The following is a 15490-nucleotide window of genomic DNA, read 5'->3' on the forward strand; positions in this document are numbered from 1 at the left end:
ACAATAAACGAGGCTAGGTACTCATCCATATCGAATCTATACCATAATTCCTCGGACCTTTTGGTCCAATCTCATACCAAGTCATACATCCACATTTCATATTCTACACAACAAGATATTTGAAGCATTTTCACACACTAACTCATTTCCACCACAATCATACAATTTCAATCATCACATAGATTTAAGGCTTACCAAATTCAACCCCGAGCATGAACGTATTTTCTATTTGTCATGAGCTCGAGGTACTTACCCGATCCGCTGTCCATACTCAACTCGATGGAGACACACCCTCCATATATATAGAGTACGCACACACAGTGCTTAATACTTGATTTCGCACACTTAGTGCCATGCAATTTAAGCCCGCACACATAGTGCCATACCCTTCGAGCTCGCACACCCAGTGCCGTATTTTTCTAGCATGCACACTTAGTGCCATATATTTCCAGCATGCACACTTAGTGCCATATATTTCCAGCACGCACACTTAGTGCCAATCTCGTCACCATACACACGTATTGTTCAAGACACTTAGTGCCGAAAGCAAACTTTCTACACATTTCACTATTTCTTTTACATTCAACAATTGTCATCACTCCATACACATACAATTTCATTTATACATATATAGCATTCCATTAAACACAATTGCATAGATTTTCCAATCATTTAAGCAATATCAAACATATGTGCTTAATGACTTACCTCGGATGTTGTCGCACGTCTTCAATGGCTTATTCAATTACTTTTTCTTTCCCTTGTCCAACTTCGATCCTTTGAGCTCTTGAGCTTGTTTTTGAACAATTGAATTCATTTAATTCCAATTCAAATAGACGATTTAATATAACACATGTATATTATAAGGTTGAGGTACATATGACTTATTGGTTAACTATCAAACACCATACGCATATATACATATATTCTCTAGTCATGCACAACCCAACATCTTACTTGGGCATTAACAACTTTATAGATATATGCATATCTATGTTAAGGCCGAATATATATATTTAACACATTCTACAATTATGGTTATTTATAATGACTAACACCGTTTTATCTCAAGTCACACTCATAAACACATCCATCCAAATACATTCGTACTTAAACATTATTCGGACTTAACACTCATATCACATTTATAAAACTACAAGCCGAATATACCTATACTTACATTACTTAAACATCAACCCTCAATTTTCTTGACAAAGAACATTCCCGGAAATGATAAGACAATATAACAGCCTTTAATCCAACTTATAATTCATTTACATCACATTCCAAGCATTCACTCTATTCTATCACTTAAAATACAAACATTACTCAATAACTTCCTAGTTCAAATTCGGAAATTTCACATACACACACAAGCCGATTTCTTTTCCTACCACCCAAACCACCTATATGAACATTTAACTAACTCATACTTTACCCATCCACAATTACTCATTCAAACATGAAGAAGGTAATCAAATTTCTTCACTATCAACCATGGCGAATGCTTCATTCACCACCCAAAACCAAAATTTTAGCATGGGCTAATTGAAGAACTTAGTAAATAACTTAAGTTAAGCTAAAATCCCAAAATCTAACAAGAATTACTAACCTTGTTTTTGAGCTTAAGATGACCGAATGCCATATCCCCTTCCTTCTTTAACTTTCGGCTCCTAAGGTAGAAGATGAACACCAATATATTTTTTTTTCAATTTCCTTTCTTCTATTCGCCAAGGCACCCAAGGATGAGCAACAAATTTTTCTTCCCTTTTTTCTTTGTTTCTCACGGAAAAAGAGCATCCACACCCATTTTTTTTCATCATTATCTTTTTTTTCCATTTCTTTATTCTCCCTTACATCATGCACTAGGCCAACATGTCTAGGACATGTTTTCCTTGCCCATCACCTAGTCATGGCCGGCCACTCACCTTAGGAAAAGGGGTTATTTGACATGCAAGGACAACCCTTTTCCCACATGTATTACTAGGCCACCTTACATTTGCCTAGCACATTTCTAAATTTTCTCACATAAGTCCTAATCACTAAAATTCACCTATAATTAAGCAAAACTTCAATAAAGAAATTATCACACATGCATATTCACATATTTAGACAGTAACTATCATACTCAAATAATTTAGTGACTCGGTTTAGCGGTCCCGAAATCGCTTTCCGACTAGGGTCACTTTAGGGATGTCACATTTTGGTTTTTCTTTTCAATAAATCTGGAAGCAAGTAGGTGCACTTTAAAGTTTAATATGTTGGATTTATGACACAAATGAGTTGATGGCCTAGTGGTGGTGGCGTGAGTTGGCATGTGAGAGGACTTTGGTTCGAATCCCTTTGCACGTAAAGGCTAATTATTTTGCTATGTTGGGATGGCAAGAGTTGGTGTTGGTTTTAAACTCTGGTGATGGAGGGATCCCACATCGGGAAGCTAACATAAGAGTAGATGGAAAGTTGGCTTTAAATAGAGCAAACCATGAGGAGAGTAGGCATACCCTTCTTGGCTGATCCCTTTCGCTTTGTAACGTGCTCGTTTGGGTTGGGCGTCAGCTAAGAGTGTTTGGAGCGCGGATTAACTACAGTCTCCTAATAGGTGTGTATTTCTCATTACTCTAGCAGTAGGACGCTATTTCGGGCTGCGATGGGCTATGTGGTCCCAATGGGTCCATATGCCCAAGTGGATAAGTTGTAAAATTACCAAAATACCCTTGGTTTGTAAAATTACCAAAATACCCCTAGTTTGTAAAATTACCAAAATACCCCTAATTTGTGAAATTACTGAAATACCCTCAACCTGTAAAATTATTGAAATACCCTCGACTTGTAAAATTACCAAAGTACCCTTGATTTACAGAATTACCATTTTACCGTCGATTTATAAAATTACAGAAATACCCTTGTAAGGTAGAATTACCGAAATACCCCTGTAGGGTAGGACTACCGATTTACCCCTAGAGGGTAAAATGACTATTTTGCCCCTCGTGCGTAAATGACTAACTTGTGTGATGATTGCGTTAGTTGATGTGGATTTATGTTAGTTAACATTAATTCGTAAGTCTAATGTGTTAGTGATCGATTGTAGAATTATCGCGTGGAAGATATCGTCATCAATCGTCATCAACCTGGTGCGTAAATGACACCCTCCCTTAGACTGAATCGGTAAAAGCCGAACTACCGAAACGTTGGTATTTTAGAACTTCATGACGTCGAGGCTTCGTGAGATAGTTGTTAATGAATATGGTACATTTGGATGATTAGAGTGCAGAGTGTGCATTTTCATGCACAACGGTATTTTTGGGCTTAATGGGCCGAAAACGGGCCAATGGGCCAACAGGCCCACTTTGGTAAAAAGACGAGGTAAGTACTTCTGATTACTTGGTAAACGTTAGAATGAGCATGAAACCTTAGCAATAGGTAATAATTACTGAAATACACTTATGCATGCAAAACTACGATTTTACCCCTAGGGTTATTTTTTTCTAAAAAGCATGATGTTCTGTTTCTGTAAACGTTTTCCATGACATATTATTTCTGTTGCATGGGACATGGGTTTATATTGATGGAGGAAGCGTTCTGGCAGCCTCGCAGCAATCTGGTGGCCTCGCCACATATGTCTGTTCTGGTGACTTCGTCATAATATCTGGTAGCCTCGCTGCAATCTGGTGGCTTTGCACACACACACACACACACACATATATATATATATATATATATATATATATATATGTTCTGGTGGCCTAGCCACAATATTTGTATCTGGTGACTTCGTCACAATATCTGGCAGCCTCGCTGCAATTTCTGTGGTGTGTAGCAGTTGGGTGGGTCGAGTAGTCTCCCCACATGGTGTAAGGCTAGTATGGGGGTGTTATGGATGGATCTGGGTTGGGATTTCTGCATTCATGATATATTTGTTTTGTATCTGCTATGGGCCTATGGGTTTCATTCTGATATCTGTACTGGGCCAAGGCCTGGATAAGTCTAACTCTGAGGTTTGATTTGTTTTGGGCTATGGTTGGTTTATGTTACACATTGAGTTTACCGAACTCACCCTTTATTTTCATCTCTACAGGAAATCCTCAACCATAGTGGGTTTGGAGCTGTGAGGGATTCGGAGTGGCCACATCATCTGCAAAGTTGGTTTTTCTAAGTTAGTTTATTTTTATTATTTTTATATTTTGATTTAATTTTGGGTTTTAAGTTGTAATAAGGCCGCTATTTTAATTTATTTTTACGCTATGGTTTTACTTTCTGATTATATTTATACTATGACGAAACTGCTAGTGTTAGGCTGCGCGGGTTTTCAAAATTAATGAACATTTTCAAGAATCAACAAGCAAAACAAATGGATAGCCTAAATATTGATAAATCGGCTTTTCATTCAACCGCTGTTTTTACAAAGACCACCCCAATCACTTAAACCAGCGAATGCATACTAAGTCGTAAGTCCATGTGACACGTCAGATCTGGCCATAATGTCTGGGCCGGGTTTGGGGTGTTACATTTAGTGGTATCAGAGCTAAGTTGCAACAACTCGGCTGTGGAACGGGTCAAAAAACGAGAGTTTGTAAAGAAACACTGAATAAAGGCTTTCAAAAATATTTTTTTTTGGAACTTGATTATGAATTGTTTTCTAGAATGTTTCCAGTATTTTCTCTTTGCAAATAGATGATTTTAGAGATTAAAATCGATTTTCTAAAATTAGGTTTTTTTTGGAAGGTGGCACACCGAATCTCCGGCCCAAGTCTATAAGTTTATTGAGCCTTTCTGATTGTTTCTGAAATATCTGTTATATGCTTGTACAAAACCTTATCATGGTAATTTAGTTAGGGTAACACTGGAACTATAGAAACTCTGATAAGTAGACTGAGACTATAGCTAGGCTACCGTAAAAGGAAACAAACTCAAACTCTGAATTACTGTTATTCATAAGACATCTATAATAAACACGGAAATATTAAACTGATTCATAAAATTCTTAATCAGATAATACGACATGAGTACACGAGCAGCACGTGGAAGAGGCCGTGGACGTGGCCGAGGTAATGCTCAGGTTGAATCTTCGTCTTTTGGACATGTGCTGGCAGCAGATGCATCGGTACCACCGGCAACGGAGGTAGAGTCTCATGATCGAGGTGCCAGGGATGATGCTCAGTCCCAGGCAATGCTCTAGGTTTTGGAAAGGGTTGCTGGGGCAAGTACGGGAAACGAAATTCGGGGGTCTATTTCTAAGCGGCTCCGGGCCAATGGAGCAGAGATATTGTAACACCCCTATCCCGTATCCGTCGCCGGAATAGGTAAAGGGGCATTATCGGACTTGAAACTCATATCCGAACAGTAAAAATTTTGAATATATTTTTTTTTATAAAGAACGTTCCTTTAGGTAAATACTAAAGACAATCAGGGATACGATTTAACTTCTATAAGTACACATTCAAAAGATGCCATTTTCGCATGGCTTATATACATTAACCAAAATATTCTTCGGCCACTGGTCTATTCTTTACATGCCATAAAATAATTCAAAACATAACAGTAACAAGCAGTGGATAGTGATAGTGTGACTAGTTGCTGACGATCCCCGAGCCTGTAGCTTCCAAATGAGATCTATAAAACAGAGGAAACAAAGTAAACGGAGTAAGCATTACAATGCTTAGTAAGTTTTAAGCAATGTCAACAGATAACAATCAAATTATAACATAGTTGTTCGTATTTTTATTTCACTCTTCCTTCGGGCATACCATCCCTTTACCGAATATGCACATCTCATCATATATAATAGGCAGATAAATTCTCACTTGATAGTGATCTCCTATAAACATAGGTACATTACATATTTTCACCTAACTTTCCACATTGACCAAACGCACAATAATCATAGAACAGTCTTATTGCTTTACTCACATATGCATCACATAACGACCTTGTGATTTAGTCCAAATCAAGCTTAAATATAATCTCAAAATACATACCTGGCCAACTTAACGCATTGAACGTATTTATTACCAATTGTTACTGTGAAGTCGTATAATCTTATGCTTTACTCGAATCTTCAGCGAAACCTTTAGCTCGAATAGTCCCCACACGTAGTTATTGGGTCTTACCCGGACAAAATCTCCACACGTAGTCATCGGGTCTTACCCGGACATAATCTCCACACATAGTCATCGGGTCTTACCCGGAATATATTTCCAAGTTTCATGTACATTTAATCACATGTTACAATATTCACATCGACTCTCATATTTGTAATTCATTTGCCTCATCAAATATCTAATAATACACACCTTTCGCATTTGGTCATTCGGCCACAATATACACACATCTCCTATATATTTCACACTAGCCATTCGGCTTTACCACATATACATATCTCATACATATTTCACACTAGCCATTCGGCTTTACCACATATACATATCTCATTCATATTTCACACTAGCCATTCGGCTTTACCACATATACATATCTCATTCATATTTCACACTAGCCATTCGGCTTTACCACATATACATATCTCATATATATATTTCACATTAGCCATTCGGCTTTACCACATATACATATCTCATACACATTTCACATTAGCCATTCGGCTTTACCACATATACATATCTCATTCATATTTCACACTAGCCATTCGGCTTTACCACATATACATATCTCATACATATTTCCCATTAGCCATTCGGCTTTACCACATATACATATCTCATTCATATTTCGCACTAGCCATTCTGCTTTACCACATATACATATCTCATATATATATATTTCACATTAGCCATTCGGCTTTACCACATATACATATCTCATACACATTTCACATTAGCCATTCGGCTTTACCACATATACATATCTCATATATATATTTCACATTAGCCATTCGGCTTTACCACATATACATATCTCATACATATTTCACATTAGCCATTCGGCTTTACCACATATACATATTTCATACATATTTCACATTAGCCATTCGGCTTTACCACATATACATATATATTTATCTTGTACATCAATTTCAGCAATAGCTTATAAGCAACTCAAATAGTTTCATCAATGTTTACAATAACTTCACATATTCACTACAAGCTGTTTTCTTGAGCAATAGTCACTAAATTATTTATAACTGGAGCTACAAAACTCAAAATCAATTACTGTTAATTTTCCCTGAATATAGACTCATATATCTTCCGTCCATAAAATTTTCAGAATTTTAGGTTTGGCCAATCAATACCAGATTTTTCTTAAAGTTTCCCCTGTTTCACTATTTGACTAATCTGACCACTCTTCACTACGAATCAAATTTCTCATCGTAAGGAATTCAAAATATGTTCTATTTGATTTCATTTGAAACTAGACTCATTAAGGAGTCTAAGCATATAAATTTTATCTCGTAAACATTTTTGTACAAATTATAATGATTTTCTAAAAACAGAACAGGGGATTTCGGAGTCATTCTGGAGCTGTCTCACACAACTTTAAATATCTCTTTATAGGAAATTTCTTTGCTTACATGGTCTCTTTTATAAGAAACTAGACTAATTAAGCTTTGATTACATTTTTTATTCAGCCTATAATTCCACACCAACAATTTATAGTGATTTTCTGAATTCACGTTACTGCTGCTGTCCTAAGCAAATTATTACAATTTGCTCTTAAATTTCCAAGTCCAAACACTTATGAACTTACCATTTGAGTTTAAGACATATCATGGCCACATCATATCTTATTAAATCAACTCATTATGTCCTATTATGATTGAATTTACTCAACATTTGATCACTTAAAACTTACCTCGGAAGTTGCCGAACGATTACGACGGCTCTTCGATCACTTTTTCCTTTCCCTTATCCAACTTTGATCCTCTAGGCTCTTGAGCTAAATCAAACAAATTTACTTCTCAATCAAACACATACATACGGCAACCATATACATTTCAAAAACCAATTCATTCGTATCATTTGTCCATATATTAGATTTAGCATATTTGGTCATTAGAGCGACCTATTTAACTTTCAAGCATTCATTTCTAATTTTAATTAAACAATGCCGAATGCCATTAACTACTAATGCCACACACACACACATATGCATAAAATTCATCCATACATAACCTATAGCTTATTCGGTCATTCATCTCTCAAACCTATCAAAGCTTCATGTCGAACTTCCCTGGCCGAATACACATATAAGCACATAATGCACATTTAGCATTTTTTATTTACTTCATGATACATTCGGCCTTGGCAAAATTTCATTAAAACTCCCTATTAGCCACTTCATCAATCAATTATATCATCTACTTAATATTTCATAACATATCATGCTAGCTGAATATTATTTATTCAAGTTGATCATCTTCATATTCGGCATTAGCATCAAATATAATAGCCCATTTCTTCCCACTTTGAATCTATGCATCCATTTAATCATAGTTTGTTCAAGCACTCATACAACAAGATTCATCCAATTTAACAAGAAACAAAAACTTTATTCCTCCATAGCTACAATGGCCGAAAGATCTAGACATCTCAATACCGAAATTTCTAACATGGGTTGCCTAAAGAATTTGGTAGGGAGTTCAAATTTATCTAACATTTCAAGTAACTTAACACATCCATATAGCTAACATGCTAGTAGTATCAAGGCATCAACTAAAATTTTGAAGCCTCTTAGCCGAATCCTAACTCTCCAACAACTCAAATTTCATCCATGAGATCAATAGAAGTAGGCTAACCCTCCAAAGGATGTGTAAACCTCCAAAAGCAACATTGAAAATACCTTAATCTCAAGAACCACCTTGGCTGAACTTCCCCTCTTCTTCTTCCTTCAATTCACGGAAATGGAGGAGCAACCTAGCTAATTTTTTGTTTCTCCCCTACTAACCACTATTATTTTATTACCCATGTTCTTTATTTTATTAATTCTAACATAAAACACTAACATAAAATGTTTATAATACATTTTAACCCATAGCATGGCCGGCCACTACCTAAAGTTTTGGGTAATTTGACATGCAAGGACAAGCATTTTCTAACATGCATCAATAGGCCACTTTAACATTTGCCTAGCACATTTCTAAATTTTCTCACACAAGTCCTATTTAATAAAATTCACTTACAATTAATAAAATTCAAACATGAAATTTTCACACATGCATATATATATATAATAAGCATCAAATATGACGGTTAATTATTTTTATGACTCGGTTTTGTGGTCCCGAAACCACTTTCCGACTAGGGTCACATTAGGGGTGTCACAGATATTTAGGGGCGTATCTGGTGTAGCTCCGAATGTGGCTGAGTATTGGTTAGAAGCCAGAGAGCAGATTATGGATGATCTGGACTACTCTGTGGAGCAGAAGCTGAAGGGAGCCATATCGTTACTTAGGGATGTGAGGCTTATTTGGCATTTGTAAGCCAATCGAAAACTGAGGATCTGATAGTGGATAAAATTAGAACCGTCAAGGATTTTCGAGATGTTTTTCCAGAGGAGCTTCCGGGTTTGTCTCCGAACCGAGAGGTTGAGTTTGGAATCGACTTGTTGCCTGGAATGGCACCAGTGTCCATTGCACCTTATAGGATGGCACCGAAGGAGTTGGTAAAGCTGAAAGCCCAAATTCAAGAGTTATTGGATAGAGGCTTCATTAGACCAATTGTGTCTCCGTAGGGAGCACCAGTGTTGTTTGTAAAGAAGAAAGATGGGTGAATGCGAATGTGCATCGATTATCGACAGTTGAACAAATTGATGATTAAGAACAAGTACCCACTGCCGAGAATCGATGATTTATTCGACCAACTTAGAGGAGCTTCAGTATTTTCCAAGATTGACCTTCGATCTGGGTATCATTAGTTGAGGGTTAAGGAGGTGGATATCCACAAGACGACATTCAGAACTCGGTATGGTCACTATGAGTTCTTGGTTATGCCATTTGGGTTGACGAATGCACCTGCGACATTTATGGATCTGATGAATCGAGTGTTCCAGCCATACTTGGATCGATTCGTGGTCGTCTTTATCGATGATATTCTAGTTTGTTCTAAAACTAAGGAGAAGCATGATGAGCACCTTCATATTGTGCTGCAAGTGTTTAGGGAGAAGAAGCTTTATGCGAAATTCAGTAAGTGTGAGTTCTGGTTGAGAGAGGTAACTTTCTTGGGGCATGTTGTCTCTACTGAAGAGATCAAGGTGGACCCTTGAAAGATTGAAGTGATTCTGGAATGGAAGCCACCGGGGTTAGTGTTAGAAATTCGAAGTTTTCTGGGTTTAGCTGGGTATTATAGAAGGTTTGTGGAAGGATTTTCTGTGATGGCAGCGCCTTTGACAAAGCTTATAAGGAAGGGAGTACCGTTTGTTTGGACTAACAAACAACATGAATCTTTTAAGAAGCTAAAAGAAGTTCTGACCGAGGCACCTATACTGATTCAGCCAAAGTCTGGAAAAGATTTTACCGTATGCAGTGATGCATCACATGTAGGGTTGGGTTTTGTGCTGATGCAAGAGGGTAAAGTGGTTGCTTATGCATCGCGACAGCTTAAACCACATGAAGTTAACTATCCTACTTATGATCTGGAATTGGCAGCAGTAATCTTTGCGCTTAAGATTTGGAGACAATACCTGTATGGAGAAAGGTGTATTATATACACAGATAATAAGAGTCTTAAGTACTTGTTGACTTAGAAGGAGCTGAACCTTAGGTAGCGGAGATGGATAGAGTTGCTTAAGGATTATGACTTCAAGATTGAGTATAACCCAGGCAAAGCTAATTTGGTGGATGATGCCCTAAGTCGTAGAACTGTATCTGATCTGAGAGCCATGTTCACTCGTTTGAGTCTGTATGACGACGGTAGTCTGTTAGCAGAACTGCAAGTTAGGCCGACCTGGGTGGATGAGATTAAGGAAAAACAGTCGAGGGATGAGTCCCTGGTTTCTCGATTTTGGCAGGTTAAGAATGGGGATACTTCTGAGTTCAGACTGAACAGTGAGGGAGTTCTGTGTTACCGAGGTAGAGTTTGTATTCCGAAGGACTCTGACTTAAGGCAAGCAATTCTGAAAGAAGCTCATGGAGGTCTGTGTGCTATGCATCTTGGAGGGAGTAAAATGTATCGCGACTTAAAGGAGTTATATTGGTGGCCTGGATTGAACGGAAGTTGTGGGAAAATGTCTAAATGAAAGCAGAACATCAATTACCTTCCAGACTTTTGCAGCCAGTAAAAGTACCACTTTGGAAGTGGGAGAGGGTAACCATGGATTTTGTGAGGGGGTTACCCTTGACACTGTCAAAGAAGGACTCAATTTGGGTAATTGTGGACAGGTTGACCAAATCTGCTCATTTTATACCTGTCCGCTCTGATTATTCACTTCAGAAGTTAGCCAAATTGTATGTGGCAGAAATAGTGCGACTTCACGGAGTGCCAGTGTCGATTATTTCTGATCGAAATCATAGATCCACATCTCGGTTTTGGCAAAAGTTGCATGAGGCGTTGGGTACGCGGTTGAACTTTAGTATAGCCTTTCATCCTCAGACTGATGGTCAGTCGGAAAGGGTTATTCAGATTCTGGAAAACATGTTGAGGGGATGCGTTATCGACTTTCGAGGCAGTTGGGAGGATTACTTACCGTTGGCAGAGTTTGTAACACCCTGAATTTAGGCCTATAAGTTTTGGGCCTTGAGCATGGGAGCGGTTGAAGGCAGCTTATAATATTTTGTTGTACGTGTAAATTTTGTTAATGAAGGCTTGTTTTAGTGGTTAAGTGTGCTGAGAAGTGTTGGAGAAGTCCTGGGTTCAAACCTGGACTCTAGCAAAAATTTTGGTTTAAGGTGAATCAAACGCTGGGTGTAGTAGGTAGGCCTTATGAATATTGTTGGGGAAATTGTGCCACAAAAAGCCTTGTAGTCTAGTGGCAAAGTAGCGCCACATAAGAGGCAGGAAGGTTGCGTCATAGAGGTGGGATGAAGGTCCAGGGTTCGAAACTCATGGCAATCAAAGAGCATTTATTTTGCTAACAGGGGGCTGCAAGAGTTGGTGTTGAATTTAAACTCTGATGATGGAGGGATCCTACATCGGGAAGCTAACATAAGAGTGGATGCGAAGCTAGCTTTAAATAGAGAGAACCATGAGGAGTTTCTTGGCTGATCCCTTTCGCTTTATGACGTGCTCATTTGGGTTGGGCGTCGACTAAGAGTGCTCGGAGTGCGGATTAACTCTAGTCTCCTATCAGGTGTGTAGTTCTTACTACTCTAGCTGTAGGATAGCTACTTCGGGCCGCGATAGGCCGAAAGGGGCCATGTGGGCCTAATGGGCCTACGGGCCCAATTGGATAACTTATTTGATTGTGTAGTAAATATTGGGTTGGACTATGTGAATCACATATCTGTAGGCTAGCATTACTGAAATACCCTCGACCTGTAAAATTATTGAAATACCCTTGATTTAAAAATTACCAAAATACCCCTAGTTTGTAAAATTACCAAAATACCCCTGGTTTGAAAAATTACTAAAATACCCTTGGTTTATAAAATCACCAAAATCCCCTGGTTTGTAAAATTACCAAAATACCCTTGGTTTACAAAATTACCGTTTTACCCTCGATTTACAGAATTACCATTTTACCCTCGATTTACAGAATTATCGTCTTACCCTCTATTTACAAAATTACCGTTTTACCCTCGATTTACAAAATTACCGTTTTACCCTCGATTTACAGAATTATCATTTTACCCTCTATTTACAAAATTACTGTTTTACCCTCGATTTACAAAATTACTATTTTACCCTCGATTTACAAAATTACAGTTTTACCCTCGATTTATAGAATTACTGTTTTACCCTCGATTTATAAAATTATCGAAATACCCTTATATGGTAGAAATGCCGAAATACCTTTGTAGGGTAGAAATACCGAAATACTCCTGTAGGGTAGAATTACTGAAATACTCTTGTAAGGTAGAATTACCGAAATACCCTTGTGGGGTAAAATTACCATTTTACCCCTAGGGTGTTAAATGACTGTTTTGTCCTTGTGGGCAAATGACTGACTTGGACTGTGTGGTTGACGGATTTGATTGTGAATATATGTTGGTGATATGAATGACTTGACTGTGATTGTTTAATTCAAATATGGACATGATATTCTGATTCTGTATGTTGTATGCCATGACATGTATATCTGTTGCATGGGATATGGGTTATATTGATGGAGGAAGCATTCTGGCAGCCTCGCTGCAATATAGTGGCCTTGCCACATAAATCTGTTCTGGTGACTTCGTCACAATATCTGGCAGCCTCGTTGCAATCTGGTGGCTTCGCCACATATATATATCTGTTTTGGTGGCCTAGCCACAATATCTGTATCTGGTGACTTCGGCACAATATCTGGCAGCCTTGCTGCAATTTTTGTGGTGTGTAGCGGTTGGGTGGGTCGAGTAGTCTCCCAACATGGTGTAAGGTTAGTACGGGGGTGTATACGGCAGGATTGGGTTGGGATTGCATTCACATTCGATTCGATTTACATTACGACATCGATTCTCGATTACATTACCTACTTCGATTTTGGTTCGATTCGATTACACACTCGACATCGATTTCGATTACATCATATCAATTTCGATTCGATTCTAGTTCTGATAATGTTTCTTATTCTGTAATGGGCTAAGGCCCATTTGGTACTGTCTGTTATAATGTGCTAGGGCCTAATTGATACTGAAATTGTAAGTAGGGTTGGGGCCAACTTTTAATTCTTTTATATGACTGACTGTTCCTTTTATAAAGTAGGGGATTTCACACTGAGTTTTCGTAAACTCACCCCGTTTATTAACCTTTCAGGTAAATTCTAGCCTTAGACGAATCGGAGCTGCGAGGGGCTCGGAGGAAGCTACACACTGTTTATTTTATAGTTTTGATTATTACTTTTAAATGTTTTATGTGGGTTGTAGTAAAGCCGTTGTAATTTTCTGGATTTCAAATTTGGAATTTTATTTATTGTTCTTATAATTGCTAGTATTAGAACACAGTTTTCCAAAGCGACTACTGTTGTTCAAAACATCATGTATCCGCAATTGTTTTTAAATTAAGCTTTCGCAACTACCAAGATTTTTACAAAGGTGTTAAGAATGTTATTTAGCTGAGGTTTTCTAACAAGGTTTAAAAAGGGTATAAGTTTTTAATTATTAAGAAGGGTTTTTAATGGAAACATGGTTTTCGAAAAACACTTCAATGTGACACGCCAGATTCTAGCTAAACTTAACGTCTGGGCTGAGTTTGGGGTGTTACAGAGTTTGCATACAACAACAGTTATCAGGCCAGTATTCGAATGGCTACGAAGATGTCGTAGACCTAGTTGTTGGACCTAGTTGGGTGAATGACAGGTTCTTGGACCTGAGTTGGTGGCAGATACTGAGGATAAGGTCAAGTTAATTAGAGACCAGTTGAAGGAAACATCTGATAGGCAGAAGTCATATACAGATTTGAAGCGCAAAGAAATTGAGTACTCTGTGGGTGATATGGTCTTCTTGAAGGTTTCGCCTTGGAAGAAAATATTAAGGTTTGGGAGGAAAGGCAAGTTAAGTCCGCAGTTCATTGGGCCTTATCGGATTCTTAAGCGAGTGGGTCTAGTGGCTTATCAGTTGGAGCTACCTTGTGACAGCCTTAAAACGACCCTAGTCGGAATGTGGTTTCAGGACCACAAAACTGAGGCATAAAAATAATTTAATATTTATTTTATTGCCTATAATATGTGTTAACTCATGTGTGACATTTTGATGTTTTGATTTAGAGTTATAAATGTGAATTTCACTAGAAAGGACCTAGTAGAAAACTTTGGAAGTATGATGGGGAATGTGTAATGACTAATTAAAGCATGCATGCAAAACAATGGCCTTGCATGTCAAATATCCCTCTTTTATAAGAGGTGGCCGCCATGACAATGAGGGATGGGCAAAACATGTCATAGACATGTTTTGTTGGTGCATTAGGAGAAAAGAAATAAACAAATAAGCATGGGTAATAAAGAATGAAAAAAATGTGTGTGAGTGAACCCCTATTGCCGTGTATTGAAGAAAAGAAAAGAAAAAAATTGATCATCCTTTCATTCTCTCTTGACCGAAAATACTAAGGAAGAAGAGGGAATTTTTGCTTCATGTTTGGTTTGGAAGAGGATTAGGAAGGGGTTTGGCTATACTTGCATCAAGATTAAGGTATGTTTGAGGTTGTGCCATGAGATTCATGCATGTTTTAGTTACTAGCTTGATGTTCTTATTAGCCCATGGTTCAAATCTTTGTTATATCATGGGGATGGTATTTGGCCAAGGTGGATTTTGTGTTAATGCCATTGCATGTTAAATATGAAGCTTGTTAATGGTATATGTGATGGGGGATTGATGGCTCTTGGACTTTCTTTTTAGTATTTTTGAGTAAGACATTAAGTTCTTTGCTTAATCATGACCAAAATTATGGTGTTGTGATGTATTCGGTCA

At 37.8% G+C, this 15490-nt stretch overlaps 1 long non-coding RNA gene across 1 annotated transcript; it reads right to left on the reverse strand.

Moving 5' to 3' along the window:
- Window positions 1–5436: 5436 nt before the first annotated feature.
- LOC128283761 (uncharacterized) lies at window positions 5437–6161 on the reverse strand. Its single transcript, XR_008274173.1, has 2 exons — window positions 6010–6161; window positions 5437–5610 (listed from the first exon to the last, which is right to left on the reverse strand). It is a non-coding gene; the product is annotated as an uncharacterized LOC128283761 (long non-coding RNA).
- Between the last annotated feature and the right edge of the window lie 9329 nt (window positions 6162–15490).

Source organism: Gossypium arboreum, chromosome 2, assembly GCF_025698485.1.
Source record: "Gossypium arboreum isolate Shixiya-1 chromosome 2, ASM2569848v2, whole genome shotgun sequence".
Lineage (NCBI taxonomy): Eukaryota > Viridiplantae > Streptophyta > Magnoliopsida > Malvales > Malvaceae > Gossypium > Gossypium arboreum.